A 15000-nucleotide genomic window follows, 5' to 3' on the forward strand; every position below is an offset into this window, starting at 1 on the left:
AGGTGTTAATGGGCTGTGTGTGTGTGTATGTGTGTGTGTGTGTGTGTGTGTGTGTGTATGTCTAAAAAGGCAGAACTAGATATATAATGTCCTAAGTAATACATTCACTCATACAGTAAGTGTGCCATGGAGATAACATTAATGTACTGTACATATAAGGTATCTTTGTCCTAAATATTTATGTTATCAAAGTCATCATGTGTCTATCCCGAACTGTAAACAGATTGTATCGGTCAGAACTTGGAAGATGAAAACCTTCACGGAAGTGGAAATTTTAGCGGTTTCAGGAATAAGGAGGATTGTACACACAGCATGTGTTCCCATGTACAGTATGAGCCAACATGTGCTCTATGTTACAATACCGTCTTGCTGTGTGTGTGTGTGTGTTTGTGTGTGTGTGTGTGTGTGTGTGTGTGTGTGTGTGTGTGTGTGTGTGTGTGTGTGTGTGTGTGTGTGTGTGTTTTGCATGTCCGTCAGACTGGCTCTATAATCCTTTATTTGCCTACAGCTGTGTCTTTATGTCGGATGATATTTTAAACAATGCGTGGGTGTGTGTCTGAAAACTGTTTGTGTATACGTCTGTGTTTGTGCGTTGCAGGATGCCCATCAGAGAAGACACAACACAAACCCAATATGGCCGACCCCCCAGCTGCGTTCTGGAGGAGTGGGAGATCAGAGGTCAGGCTGTCTGGAAAAACTGTATGTGTGTGTGTATGTGTGTGTGTCTCTTTCACTATCTATGTGTGTGTGTGTGTGTGTGTCTCTCTCTTTCTCTCTCACTCACACACACACACTATCTATGCGTGTGTGAGTATGTGTGTGTGTGTGTGAGAGAAAGATATTAATGACTCACAACAGAAAGACAAATTCCCTCCATAAGCCAATATGTCTTCAAGGAGTAGCACACCGACTGCGCAGGTCTGGTGTCAGTGTGCCAGTAGGCTACCAAGAGAAAACAGAGCCCCTGTGCTGTGAACTGTCGTGCAGGATGGAGGTTCCTACGGAGAAGGTCCACAGAGGAAGACATGTCTGGGAGCATCTGATGGAGAGAGGGAACACAGCTGCATACACACTCGCACACACACACACATACTCCCCGTTGGGTTCCCACGACTACGCTCTCTCTTTCTCCCCCCAGATCTGTCGTTCCATTTCCCCCTCCCTTCTAATACCATACTTTTACAACAATTCTTTTCTTCTTCTTTTTTGTCATCTTCTCCTCCTCTTCCTCCTCCTTTTTTTACTGAGGACTTGGCATTGATACTCAACAGGGAGAGTGTTCTCTGCACATCTATAAGCCAAGCGCCTCACAGAAAGCCTCAAAGGGCACAACCTTTAAGGTTCTGTTTGTAGAGACAAGACACAGAACCCTTGTGACTGTATTCTAAGAATGCAGAGAGAGGTAAAACCAAAGATCCTTGATTACTAGCAAGATAGAGCAACGTAATTCGTTACTATGGGAGCAAAACGGGACAGTTCCAGTCTGCATAAGTTGGAGTGTCACCTTACGTCACTAAATAAACTTTCTCTCTTAACAAGCAATAAGAGCAGATAAACATAAGTGTTCACAGTATTATTGTCTATAATCATGTATGATACCAATGAATCGTTCTTTAGGACATGGAATGAATAATTTAATTAGTCTGTGAACTGAGCTAGCTAGCTAGCTAACGCTAGCTTAAAACGCTATACAAGTTAATGGGAGTAGCTATGGCAATACAGCGATGCGCTAACAAGTGACTAGTAGTTGAAGGACTTCGCTTAAACTTAATATACTGTTGAAGGTTCACTTTAACTAATGCAAGTAATGTTACTCAGCTAGTTGTCATTTAAAAAAAAATTACACTTCTCCGTTTAAAATGTTACCTTAGCTAAGAGGGAGAGCTAGCATGCTAACAACCAGACAGTAACTGGCAGCAGCATGGTCTGATATTAAGTAATTTTATTACAAATCCGAACACTAAAGAATTACACTATTAGGCTTGAAATGATCACAAACACTTACAGATTATGACAAAATTTTCCAAATAACCCTCAAAAAATCCAGAAAGACATAATGACCAATTTATTGGTAAAATTCCACAAGTCTCCATTGACATTAGTGCAGGGAGGGCTTACTCTGGTCTGCATAAAGGGGGATTTCCCCCCCTCCCCCTTGCAATAATCGAACGCGGAAGTTGTCGAACGTTTGCGCCTCTCGCTCCGCTTTAACCCTCTCTGGTAAAACCGCCCCACTGTCATAAAATGTATGTATGGGATGAGTGGGAGTTGCAGCAGAGCATAAAAACATGTGAACACTGCAATTCAGTCTCCTCTCTCAAGCTCTAGTGCACTTTTAAAAAAATTATTTGTTGACTTCATCCAGTCAAGCAGAGTCTGAGGTACTCATGATTAAATAAAAAGCCTTTATTCTCACATGGCTTTAAGTTTTTTGTTTTTTAAAAAAAATGTTTATGGATTTCGGCTTGAAGCCTTCATCCGAGCTTTGACAAAATGGTTGCCTTTTGGCTCTTTTCAGAATTTAACGGTGATCACATGACTAATAGCCTATGAGCAGTCAAGTCTTGTTGCTTTGACTGAGTTGTGTCAGCGTGTATTGTCAAGTTCATGTCAAGTTTTATTTATTTATATAAAGTATTGTAACGTCGGTGTTTTTTGGATTGAGTGCTAGCCTCCCAGAATGCGATGTGTGTGAATGCTGGTTTGTGTAATGTCGGTTTTAGTTGGTGTAATTGCGTTTTCCTTGTCATGTATGTGTTAGCTTGTGTTGTATGTGACTACCCTGTTCGTGTATCGTGCTCGTTTTATTGACTTCCCTTGTGTTTGCTATGTAATGGTGTCTTGGTATGTGTGTGATTCCTGCTTCAGCTAATAAACCTTTTGATTGGACAACTGTGTGTGTCGCTATCAAATCGTTACATTGGTGTCAGAAGCGAGTTTCGAACATGGCCTCCGCTCAGCGAGAGAAGCTGGGAGCGGAAGACCATACCACTGGGTGGAGGCCCACGCAAGGAGATCTGGAGAGAGCTGCTAAGGGCTGCTAAAAAGCTCGGGGCCTTCTGTCGCTACTGCCGATGGAGGAGAGGAGCTGTCGCCTGGACCTGCCTGCTGCCATGGGAGGAGATCTTGCTGGAAGAGGGGCCTGAAGAAACGGTCGCGGAGAAGATGACGCTGGCCTGGGCACTGACTCCGCTACGAGCCGCGACGCGTGAGCAGAGCCGAGGGAGAGCGGCGAGGAAGAGGTTCTTGGACGATGGACGGTTAGCATAGCCGCTAGGGGCAGCGAACTCACGACGGTGGGGCAGCTTTGACGGAAAGGCCCTCTGAACTTTAAAAACGTTTGGGTGCGTGTGAGAGGCACCGTGCTGTGTGGGCGCCCATTCTAGTTGGCCTGTTGGCCGGCGCCAGAGAGAAAAAGAGAAAAAAAAAAAGGTTCGCTGTGTTGGGAGATAGCATGAGGCAGAAGAGGGGGGGGGGTCAAGCCTTCGTCGTAACCATGACGGAGTGGAGCGGGCCGGGAGCAAAGGAGGACAGCTCTGCGAGGAGGGAGCGCGAGGAGGGACGCCGAAACTGGTAGCTGACGGCCTGAGAGCTCAGCGTGGTCCGGCTGCAGCGGACGGCAATAGCTCGCGAGGGGGCTGTGTAATGTCGGTGTCTTTTGGACTGAGTGCTAGCCTCCCAGAATGCGATGTGTGTGAATGCTGGTTTGTGTAATGTCGGTTTTAGTTAGTGTAATTGCATTTTCCTTGTCATGTATGTGTTAGCTTGTGTAGTCTTTCTTTAGGTTTTACCTTGTGTGTTTTACCCGGTGTATTGTATGTGACTACCCTGTTCGTGTATCGTGCTCGTTTTATTGACTTCCCTTGTGTTTGCTATGTAATGGTGTCTTGGTATGTGTGTGATTCCCGCTTCAGCTAATAAACCTTTTGATTGGACAACTGTGTGTCGCTATCAAATCGTTACAGTATTATAAACTTGGATTTCAGATATACACAGGAGAGGCGTTATATTCCTTGTGCTGTAGGTCAGGGATTTCCCACAGCAGCCGGTCAACAACCAGCCTATTTACATGTAAATGTAAATCAGGTTTATAGGCCAAGTATACTTGTGTATAGGAATTTGGTCTCTGCATTTATCCCATCCGTGAAGTGAACACACAGAGCACACAGTGAACATACAGTGAGGTGAAGCACACACTAACCCAGAGCAGTGAGCTGCCTTGCTGCAGCGGCGCTAAGGGAGCAGTGAGGGCTTGCTCAAGGGCACTACAGCTGTGCGTGTGGGCAGGGGAGAGCACTTCCCCCACCCACATTTTTCCTACTGGTCAGGGATCGAACCGGCAACCCTTTGGTTACAAGCCCAAAGCCCTAACCAGTAGGCTGCCCCATTACACAACATGACGCAGGATACAATGACGCAGGATACAATCTGCAGTCGCAAACACGCCGCATGTCGTACCTCGGGGCCAGTTGTTCAAGAGTGATCTGTTCAGATTTTTGCTATTGAAATGGATCAAATTTTCAGTATATGTGTTGTTCAAAATGTTTTGGAAGGATTGAGATTGAGGATTACCCTGATACCAGCAGAAGGGTGGATTTAAGGTGGATTTCAGTCATAAAATGTAATAAAACATCAAAATTGGTCATTTCAGATACACGCAGGAAGAGGTGCTAAATAAGCAAAATCACCAACAAAGCAACCTTTGTGGACAAAAAACATTAACAACAGAGCAGCCTTTGAGACAATTTCACTGAGGTTATCAAGCAGGCACCTTCCTTCATTTGTGTTTCATTGAATTTGGTCCACGACACCTCCAGAAGGCTCAACAGTGGTATCTGGCATCCCAGACCCACCCCACTCAACACTCATGATGGGTTCTCTGCCAACAAATACAGACAAATTCTCTGGTCATTCCACTTTGTTGCTGTGGACGTTTAAGATCCGATCAGTATCATAACTGGCCCTTGATGGCGGGAACCCACAAATAGCAACAAATTATTCAATCAATCCTCTTCGTTGCTGTGACCGTTTACGATCTGATCACCAACATAACCAGACAAAACACAAGCCCCTGATGAGGGCACCAACAAATGCCACCAAATTCTTTGGTCATTCCCCTTCGTTGCAGTGGCTGTCTATGATCCAATCAGGAACAACTAGACAAACCACAAGTCCTTGATGAAGGCCCCAACAGACACCAACAAATCCGATCACCAACATACACATTAACATAAATTAATTCAGTCAAAGCAACAAGATGACCTGACTGGGTTAAGTATGACTTGGGGGTTGTCTTGTATGAGTTATATTACTTACAGTACATACTTACTTTGGTTTGTTAGAGCTCAAAGTTTGAAGGGGGAAGGCCTGGTAGGGTGGGTGTATGATGGGACTTTCCCAGAAACTAGCCCAGTGAGGGCCCACCTGACTGCCGGCCAGCCAGCCTGCTCCATCGTCCAACTCCCTCCTGCCTGCTTAGCATGTCCATAACCTTAGTCATCAAGAATCTGATAGCGCAGGACCAGGTCACAGAGAGAGAGAGAGAGAGAGAGAGAGAGAGAAGAGAGAAGAAAAAAACAAAGGCTGAGATAGACAAATGGATGGTGGTACATAGAGGGGGGGAAAGATAATGATGACCTGAAGAAAGTGTGATGGAGAGAAATGCTCACTCAGGACACAGCTATGGAGATGGATGGAGAGCTAGGGAGGGAGAGAAAGAGGGAGGGAGGGGTTGGATGAGCAGATAGATGGAGCACCTGCTAGGATTCCTGAGGGAGTGTGTAGGCGGATGAGTAAGGGTTCAGACAGCCTGTGTGTGTGTGTGTGTGTGTGTGTGTGTGTGTGTGTGTGTGTGTGTGTCGGTGTGTGTCAGACAGACAGAGCAGCAAACTGTGAGAATTCCCCTCCCTACTCACCTCTGTTCCTGTCAATCCAATCAGAGGAGGCCAGACGTGCGAGGTCACCACTACACACACACAGACACACAGATATAGAGAGGGAGGGAGAGAGAGAGAGCGAAAAGAGAGAGAGAGAGAGAGAGAGAGAGAGAGAGAAACACTTCGGACTCTAAACCATCTAACAAAAGAATCAACTCTCTCCTTGACCTAAACTTGACACTTAATCACACACAGAGTACAAAATGATGTTCTCGCCTATCATGACCCCATGACTCCATGTTAGTGCCCTAATTCTAAAACATGTGAAGCACTTTTTGCCGCATAGCATTAAGAAACAGCTTTCTTCCCCTCGCGTGCTAACCATTTGTGGATCTAAGATCTTGTTCTCACCTGGTATCATGCATCCTGGGTAATACGATTACAATTGCATCCTGGGTATTACAATCACAATTGGGCAGCTCCAAGGACATGGGGAGGACACATTGAGGATGCATTGAGGATGCAGCCCATTCGGACCACATTCAGAGGTGGTCCTGGCCATAAAAGACCACGTTCTTTTCTGAGTGTGTAAACACAAATATGCCCTGGACCCACGGGTGAGCAGTGTGCTGACATGTTTTTTTTTTTTTTTTTTATTTGTTTTGTTTTTGTAACTAAATTCAGTGGGAGACTCAGACGGTTTTAAAGTGGTGAATGTTGGAGTCTGCAGGCTGACAAGGCTGTCCTGGTCAGTGCTGGCTTACTGCTGGGGGAAGGACAAGACAATGTTAAGTCCGTGTGAGATCTGAAGAGTACGATAGAGTACAGTATATTTACAAAACAGACAGACTAAAGCATTATGTCCTCTTCCTAATAGACCGAGAAGAGTTATGGATGTGTGTGTGTTTGTGTGACACAGACTATCACACACACACACACACACACACACACACACACACATGAGAGGGCTGCTTGTGTCCGAGCTGCCAGTAAGAATGCTGACCCCCTACTGAGCTACAGATCAGCCAACTTTATACTGGTAGCATCAACACACACACAGATAGAGAGAGAGTCTGTAGTCAAGACTGCTACTCATGTAATAGCTGCCAGTAAGAGCTCTAAACCCCTAGTGGGCTACAGGTCATTTAAATGACTGCTGTGTTCACTATGCAGTATCATTACACACCACCACAAACTAAACCCAACTGTACTGAAATACTTTAGGCAGATACACACACACACACACACACACACACACACACACACACACACAAACACACACACAAATCTAGAGTCATTTTCATAGTAAGCGCTTTCAGACATACGTGTAAAACCGGAGGTTCTGCCGATGTTAAACGGTGGGGCCGTATATCTGAACAACATAACCGGTCATATGGAAGTCCGAATTTACCCGTTTTTTATACTACTCCCCCCCTAGTATTTCCTCCGGACATTATGTAAATGTGCTGTGTCTGAACGAGGAGTAGAACATGCGGTTAAAATTCACACCTAATGAGAGGGCGTGTTGGTGACGTTTCTTTCATGCGTCCATGTGGTTAGATCTGACTTAAATGCAGTGTTATGATGGAGTGGCATAGTGCTGTCCAGAAAATCTCCGACCTGGAAAGATGCAGACATCACGGAGCTACTGTCCATGAGGGCATACAACATTTTGATAGAACACCTGAAGGGAACGTTAGAGACACGTTAGCCTACAACTGCATGGCAAAGCCAAACTAATTCAGAAGACTGAATCATCATAAGCAGAAGGCGCTGAAAAGGCAGTAGCCTGCAGCGACGTCGTTGACGACAATAACAGGAGTATTTAATAAATTGTTGGCCAACATGGTTTTCTGTTCATTGATAGCCTGCATGACCTGCTGAGCTCGCTGATATTTGCTGAGCATAGCCTATATGCCTAGAGAAAATAAAAACGAAGAAAACCCAACTTTGTTCCAAGCTCCTTACGTAAATGCGACACATGGGGAGAGGATGGTTTTGGAAAAAATAAACCATGAAAAAACGAACAACTTCACTGTTATTAATGTTAGTATTTTGTTTGTTGCTTAAAACGTTGTATGATCTTGAAGTCTTGAGTTAGCCTACTGAATTGGCTGGTAGCCTACCATAAAGTTTGTGCATGCTCTCTCTCTCCAAGATTTGGGGTTCTATAGCCAAGTAATTCTATAACGTTGAAAACAGATAAATGTGTTTAGCCGAAGCACACATACAAATACTGTAGGCTAGGTCAATTTCAAGTGCGCAATTCATTTGACTAGCCTACTTCCAAGTATTAGCCTATGCACAATAGATTTCTCTTCTTTAGCCTACATAATGCATAGGCTACACTTTGTAAACAAAAGCAGCTGTGACAGTGGCGGTGGCGCATATATTCCTCGTCATATCTGCGCATCTTGTAGCGCCCCCCACCCCTCCTTTCGACAACCACCGGAGATTCTGTAATGTGCGTGTATGTCGTTCACACATACGTCCGTATAAGGTCAGTATTAGGTCCGCGGAGTTAGCATCATATCTGAATCATCGAAGCTGGTAGGACCTCTGTTTGACAAACCTCCTCATATACTCCGGAGGTTATATCTGAAAGCGCTTAGTGTTGACAGAATTCTCTTCTCCTGAGTTCTCTGCCAAAACAGTGGGATGCCTTCCCAGTTTCTTCTGTGTGTGTGTGTGTGTGTGTGTGTGTGTGTGTGTGTGTGTGTGTGTGTGTGTACGTGTGTGTGTGTTTGTGTGTGTGTGTGTGTGTGTGTGTGTGTGTGTGTGTGTGTGTGGGTGTCTGTGTGCGTCTGTGTGTTGGTGTGTGTGTGTATGTGTGTGTGTGCATCAAGCTGCTTCATACCTAGCGGCCGTAACAGGTAGACCATCTGGCCTTTGTGGCATGAACAAAAGGAGGTGCTGATGCTTTGATCTCCTGAATCTGTAATTCTCCTTAAAATAAATCATGTCATATAAAGTGTGTGAACACACACACACACACACACACACACACACACCACGTACACACACACAAACATGCAGAAGGAAAAAAAACATTCAACTATTCACACATGCATATGCGCATATGAAGACATACAGCCACAATTTCATCTTAACAAACTGCCACACACAGACACACACACACACACACACACACACACACACACACACACAAAGCAGACCAGCCGTCTACCAGACACTGTCTGGTGGTGTGTGTGATGAGCACTGCTAAGCGTGTGCCGGTCAGTGTGTGTGTGTGTGTGTGTGTGTGTGTGTGTGTGTGTTCCAGGTTCGAGCTCGAGGTACGGCCACACGGCATACTGCTCTGTCTGGCCTCTTCTCCTTCCTCACCTCTCCGTCACATGCAATGCTCAGCACTTTCACAGGTGTGTGTGTGTGAGTGTGCGTGTGTGTGCGTGTGTGTGTGGGTGTGTGTATGTGTGTTTGTCTGTGGGTGCATGTGTATGTGTGTGTGTGTGTGTGTGTGTGTGTGTGTGTGTGTGTTCGTGCATGTATGCATGTGTGTGTCTGCGTGTGTATTGGTGTGTGTGTGTGTGTGTGTGTGTGTGTGTGTGAGAGAGAGTGAAAAAGGAAAAGAGAGAGAGAGTGTGTGTGTGTGTGTGTGTGTGTGTGTGTGTGTGTTTATTAAAAAATTCCATATGTAATTTTAGAAGACTGTCTCAAAAGACACAAACACCCAAAGTCACACAGACATGAAAACATTCACACACTCATGTCTCAATCCTTTGGGAGGGGAGGGACCTGATTCCAGTAAAAGACATACTCCTACACACACATGCGCGTGCACACACACACACACACACACACACACACACACACACACACACACACACACACACACTAGTGTTCTTATCTTTTTTATAATTTTATTCTTCAACCTAAAACCTACATGTGTTCACTCACAACTGTTGGTTTGACACACACATTTTCTAAAACGTTTAAAATACTGTTCCACACATACTCCCATCCCTCTCTATCTACTTCTTTCTCTCTCTCTCTTACACACACACACTTTGGAATCTATGACATTCATCCTTGCCTGGGTCCCTGTTGGGTAGTAAATGGTGAATCGCTGTTACAGGCTAACCCACGTGAACTATATAATAACCCTTAAAACACATTTCCATTCCAACAAATAGTTTTTCAAATGTTTACTCATAAATTTACACTATACAAAATAAACATTTTTTTCTAATGCACACACACACACACACACACACACTCACAGACAGACACAGTGATGACACACATTACCTAAATGCTGATGGGATCCATATGATTGCTGAGCTGAGTGAACATAGAAAGATTGTGGAGCACACATACACACACACACATTCAACCCCCACAACACCAGACAAACACACACACACACACACACACACACACACACACACACACACACACACACAAAATTACAGGATTTAGTGAAACATTCTGGGATCAGATGGAAATAGTTTAGCAGATCTGACTCGCATGCATGCACCACACACACACGTGCACACACACACACACGCACACACACGCGCGTGCACACACACACACACACACACACACACACACAAATTCAGTCATGATGAAAGTTGAGGGTGACAGAGGGTGATGATGAACAAACAAATTACCCCATTAGCTCCAGAGCTAAACACCTGGCTTTGGTGATACTTCAACCGTACAACGGGACAATCACTGTCACAATACATACAAAGCAATGCTAACTAAACTAAAAGCAGTATGTTTAGTTTCAAGCTGTTGTGGGCCAATCACACCTATGTGATCAGCTGTGCTGTGCAACAGACATGCAGAAAAATTAAATAAAATGACTGATAACTTTAGAAGTCTGCTGTGGTATGTGCTACATGTCGACTGGATTTTTAGATGTCATGAATCAGATTAACAGACAATTATTTCACAGCCTGGCGAATGTGACTTTCCTGAAACCATGATCTGCGTAATATACTTGAGATAAAAGCTCTCTCCCTCTTTCTCTCTTTCACACACATAAACAAACACACACACACACACACACACACACACACACACACACACACACAAACACACACACAGTAATAAATATACAGATACTGATATAGACCCACATGCTGGCAATTAAAGCTCATCAGCAGTACAAGTAATTAACCCAATGACTCTGGGCATAGAGTGGGATATATTCATTCGTGGTGTGTGTGTGTGTGTGTGTGTGTGTGTGTGTACGCTGTAATTAACAGTGTCCTCTATTGATGGTGTTTACTCTCTTAATTAGCTGTCTATGTAGGAGAAGATGTACAAAAGTAAACAGAACCCGACAGAGGTTACGGTAGACAACACACACATTACATTACATTACATTACATTTGGCTGACGCTTTTTAACCAAAGCGACTAACAACATGGTAAACAGTAAGTTTTTAGAACAATTCTCACAATTTTAGGACAGTTTAAAAAAAACATTAGAGTACAGTAAGAATAAGTGCGTCGGTGAGTGCTGTTTTTAACAGTTACTTGTCAGTTTAAAACGGCTGGTGAGTGCTAGGATCAGTAAGACTTGTTGTAAGTGTTGCTATGAGAGTAGATGTTCTCTAAAGAGCTGGGTCTTCAGGAGTTTTTTGAAAGTGGAAAAGGATGTCCCTGCCCTTGTAGGAACTGGCAGTGTGTTCCACCAACGAGGAACAACAGATGAGAAAAGTTTGGATTGGCTTGAGCGTGCGATTGGTGGGAGCAGGCGTGGATTAGTCAGAGCGCGCCGGTCTGGAGGTAGTGTAAGTCTGTATGAGGGCATTCAAGTAGGTGGGAGCAGAACCGGAGACTACTTTGTAGGCAAGCGTTAGAGACTTGAATTTGATGCGGGCCGCCATAGGTAGCCAGTGTAGCTGGATGAGCATGGGGTAACATGTGCCCTTTTGGGTTGGTTGTAGACCAGGCCCAGCGTTCTGGATCATCTGAAGTGGTTTCACTGGGCGCAGGCTGGGAGACCTGTCAGGAGGGGCATTGCAGTAGTCAGTCATTGAGATGACTATTGCCTGAACCAGAAGTTGGGTAGCATCTTGAGTCAAGTAAGTCCTGATTTTCCGTATGTTGTTGTAGAGTGCAAGCGGCATGCCCGGGCGACTGAGGCAACATGATCCGAGAAGTTTAGTTGGTTGTCAAGAACAACTCCTAGATTTCTTGCAGTCCTGGTCGGTGAAACAGACAGGGAGTCAAATTTGATGTTGATGTCGTGGTGTATGGTAGGTTTAGCTGGGATGACCAGCAGTTCAGTCTTTGAGAGGTTCAGCTGGAGGTGGTGTGCCTTCATCCATGTAGCTATGTCTGAAAGGCAATCCGAGATCCGTGCTGAAACCAGGGGTCGCCAGGTGGAAAGGACAGATAGAGCTGTGTGTCGTCTGCATAGCAGTGGTATGAGAAGCCGTCGCGAACGGATAATCTGTCCCAAGGAGGTGGTGTAGATAGCAAAGAGGGGGGGCCCAGCACTGAGCCCTGGGGACCCCTGTGGTTAGATGGTGAGGTGCGGATAGCTGACCAAGCCATGATAATGCTAAACGAAGCGTCCTGTGAGGTAGGATTCAAACCAGGAGAGAGCAGAACCGGAGATTCCCATGTCAGCCCAGTATAGAGAGAAGGATACGGTGATTAACCGTGTCAAAGGCAACCGATAAGTCAAGCAGAATGAGTACTGATGACCCGGCGATTAGCCTGGCTTCTTTAAGGCTTCTGTTACAGACAGCAGAGCCAAGCGGTAGAGTGGCCGCTTTTGAACCCAGACTGATTTGGATCCAGAAGGTTGTTCTGTGAAAGGAAGTCAGAGACCTGTTTGGAGACTGCTTTCGTTCAATGCCTTTGGATAGGAAAGGCAGTAGTGAGACAGGGCGGTAGTTTCGACTTGAGCAGGGTTGAGAGAAGCTTTCTTAAGTAACGGTGTTACCCGGGCCATTTTGAGCGCTGTTGGAAATGTGCCGGAGGTTACGAGCCATTGATCACATGTGTGATAGCTGGAGCGATGGTCGGGGCTGATGGACTGAAGTAGGCTCAGAGGTATAGGGTCCAGCGAGCATGTGGTAGGACGGCTGCATGTCAGGAGTCTGGACACTTCACTCTCGGAGAGAGGCGTGAATGCTGAAAAAAGATGTTCCAGTAGTCCCTAGAGGTTGTAGGAGTGCGGTATCTGAGTCAGATGCGTTGAGTGGGCATGTAGAGAATTGACTGCTGATTGTCGCCACTTTGTTTGTAAAAAATGAGGCGAGGGTATCTGCAGTAAGGCTGGATGGAGGAGGAGGCAGCTGAGGGTTGAGTAGCGATTTGAAGGTTGAGAAAAGTTTTCGAAAGTGTCTGTAAGCGCTGTTGATTTTGTCATGGTAGAAAGCAGTCTTAGCAGCAGTGATGCTGGCTGAGAAGGAGGTCAGGAGTGTCTGGTAATTTTTGAGGTCGTCAGCTAGTTTGGATTTGTGCCATTTCCTCTCCAGCGGCTCTGAGTTTGGTGGGCTGCGATCGAGGGTATCATTTAGCCATGGATGAGAATGTTTGGATCGAGCTGGCCTTGTGGTAAGAGGGCACAGCTCATCTAGACACGAGGTCAGTGTGGAGCAGAGCGAGTCAGTGCAACAACATACGGCCACAACAAACACACACACACACACCATGCAGACTCATACAAACCTATACACACGCAGGCACACACACACACACACACACTCACGCGCGCATAACACACACACACACACACACACACACACACACACACACACACACACACAGAATACAATGAAAGAGATCATCAGTCATCAGAGTACCGAAGCCATGACGTAGCGTTGCCAAGGCAGCAATTTCACTGGATCTAAACAAATCAATCTACCATTAGAAATCACCATAGCGGTGGCTTTCTTAATCTATTTCAATAACTTTAACTAACAACTAACGTTTCCAAGACGTTAGTATATTTTTTTACACTGTAGGAATCACATACTACAACATATATTCATACCAACACGATCAAATTCATGACTACAGAGTTTTATTTTACCTGCATGTAACTTCACAGCATGCGGTTAAAATCCTTAAATTCACGGACGTGTTTTGGCTTTATTTTTTTGGCAAAAAACGTCACTCTTAAAAGCCCCCAGTCTTTGAGAAGACGTGAAATATCCACTGGAATTTTGTTTCTTTCTATTACACCTGCCAGGGAATCCGTGTTAGAGCCTCACTAGCAACATACTACACCAGCTAATTATGGAAAAACGGACTCGCCCTATTTATAATATATTTTTATGGAGGAAAAATTCAATAGCTTCACTGTTATTCTTGCGTCATGGTATAGAACTTTTTTCAAAAATGTTCTAATCACATATTTGTAATCGTACTTCCAGGGGCCCAGCTGCATCTGATCACATATTTATGACCGTACTCCTCAACAGGTTAAACAACAGCATAATGGAGGCAGATTGGCCAAAATGTTCTCCGCTGGCACAGAGAGGGGGAGAGAGTGAGAGAGAGAGAGAGAGAGAGAGAGAGAGAGAGAGAGAGAGAGAGAGAGAGAGATGCCTGTGAGCATGAAGATAAATGCCTCTAGCGCAGTGTCAATGAGTCAAAAAGGGATGGGGTGAGATCACAGGAGCACCTGGGAGGACTCCTCATTCATTTCACACTCACACACATACACACACACATCGGATCAACCAACCAGACAGAAATACAGGGAGGTCAGGGAAATCCCCCCTAGTTCCATGACATCACTCAGTAGATATGAACACATCACTGATGATCACACACACGCACACGTGCACACACACGCACACACACGGACACATGCACACACGTACGCACACACACACACACAGACACATACACACGCACACACACACACACACACAAACACAAGCACACACGTACGGACACACAGACACATGCACACACACACGGACGCATACAGTACACACACAAACACACATACATACACACACACACACACATTTCATTATCATTATATGCTATAGATATAGGTTAAAGATATACCGGTAATCTTAGGCCTACTGTATGGTCCACATACACACCCCATGCATCTTCCACCTTTATTTACTACCAAAACTCCTGGTGTCCTGTCTGTCTGTCTGTCTGTCTGTCTA

This window comes from Alosa alosa, chromosome 17, assembly GCF_017589495.1.
Source record: "Alosa alosa isolate M-15738 ecotype Scorff River chromosome 17, AALO_Geno_1.1, whole genome shotgun sequence".
In the NCBI taxonomy this organism is placed as follows: Eukaryota; Metazoa; Chordata; class Actinopteri; order Clupeiformes; family Clupeidae; genus Alosa; species Alosa alosa.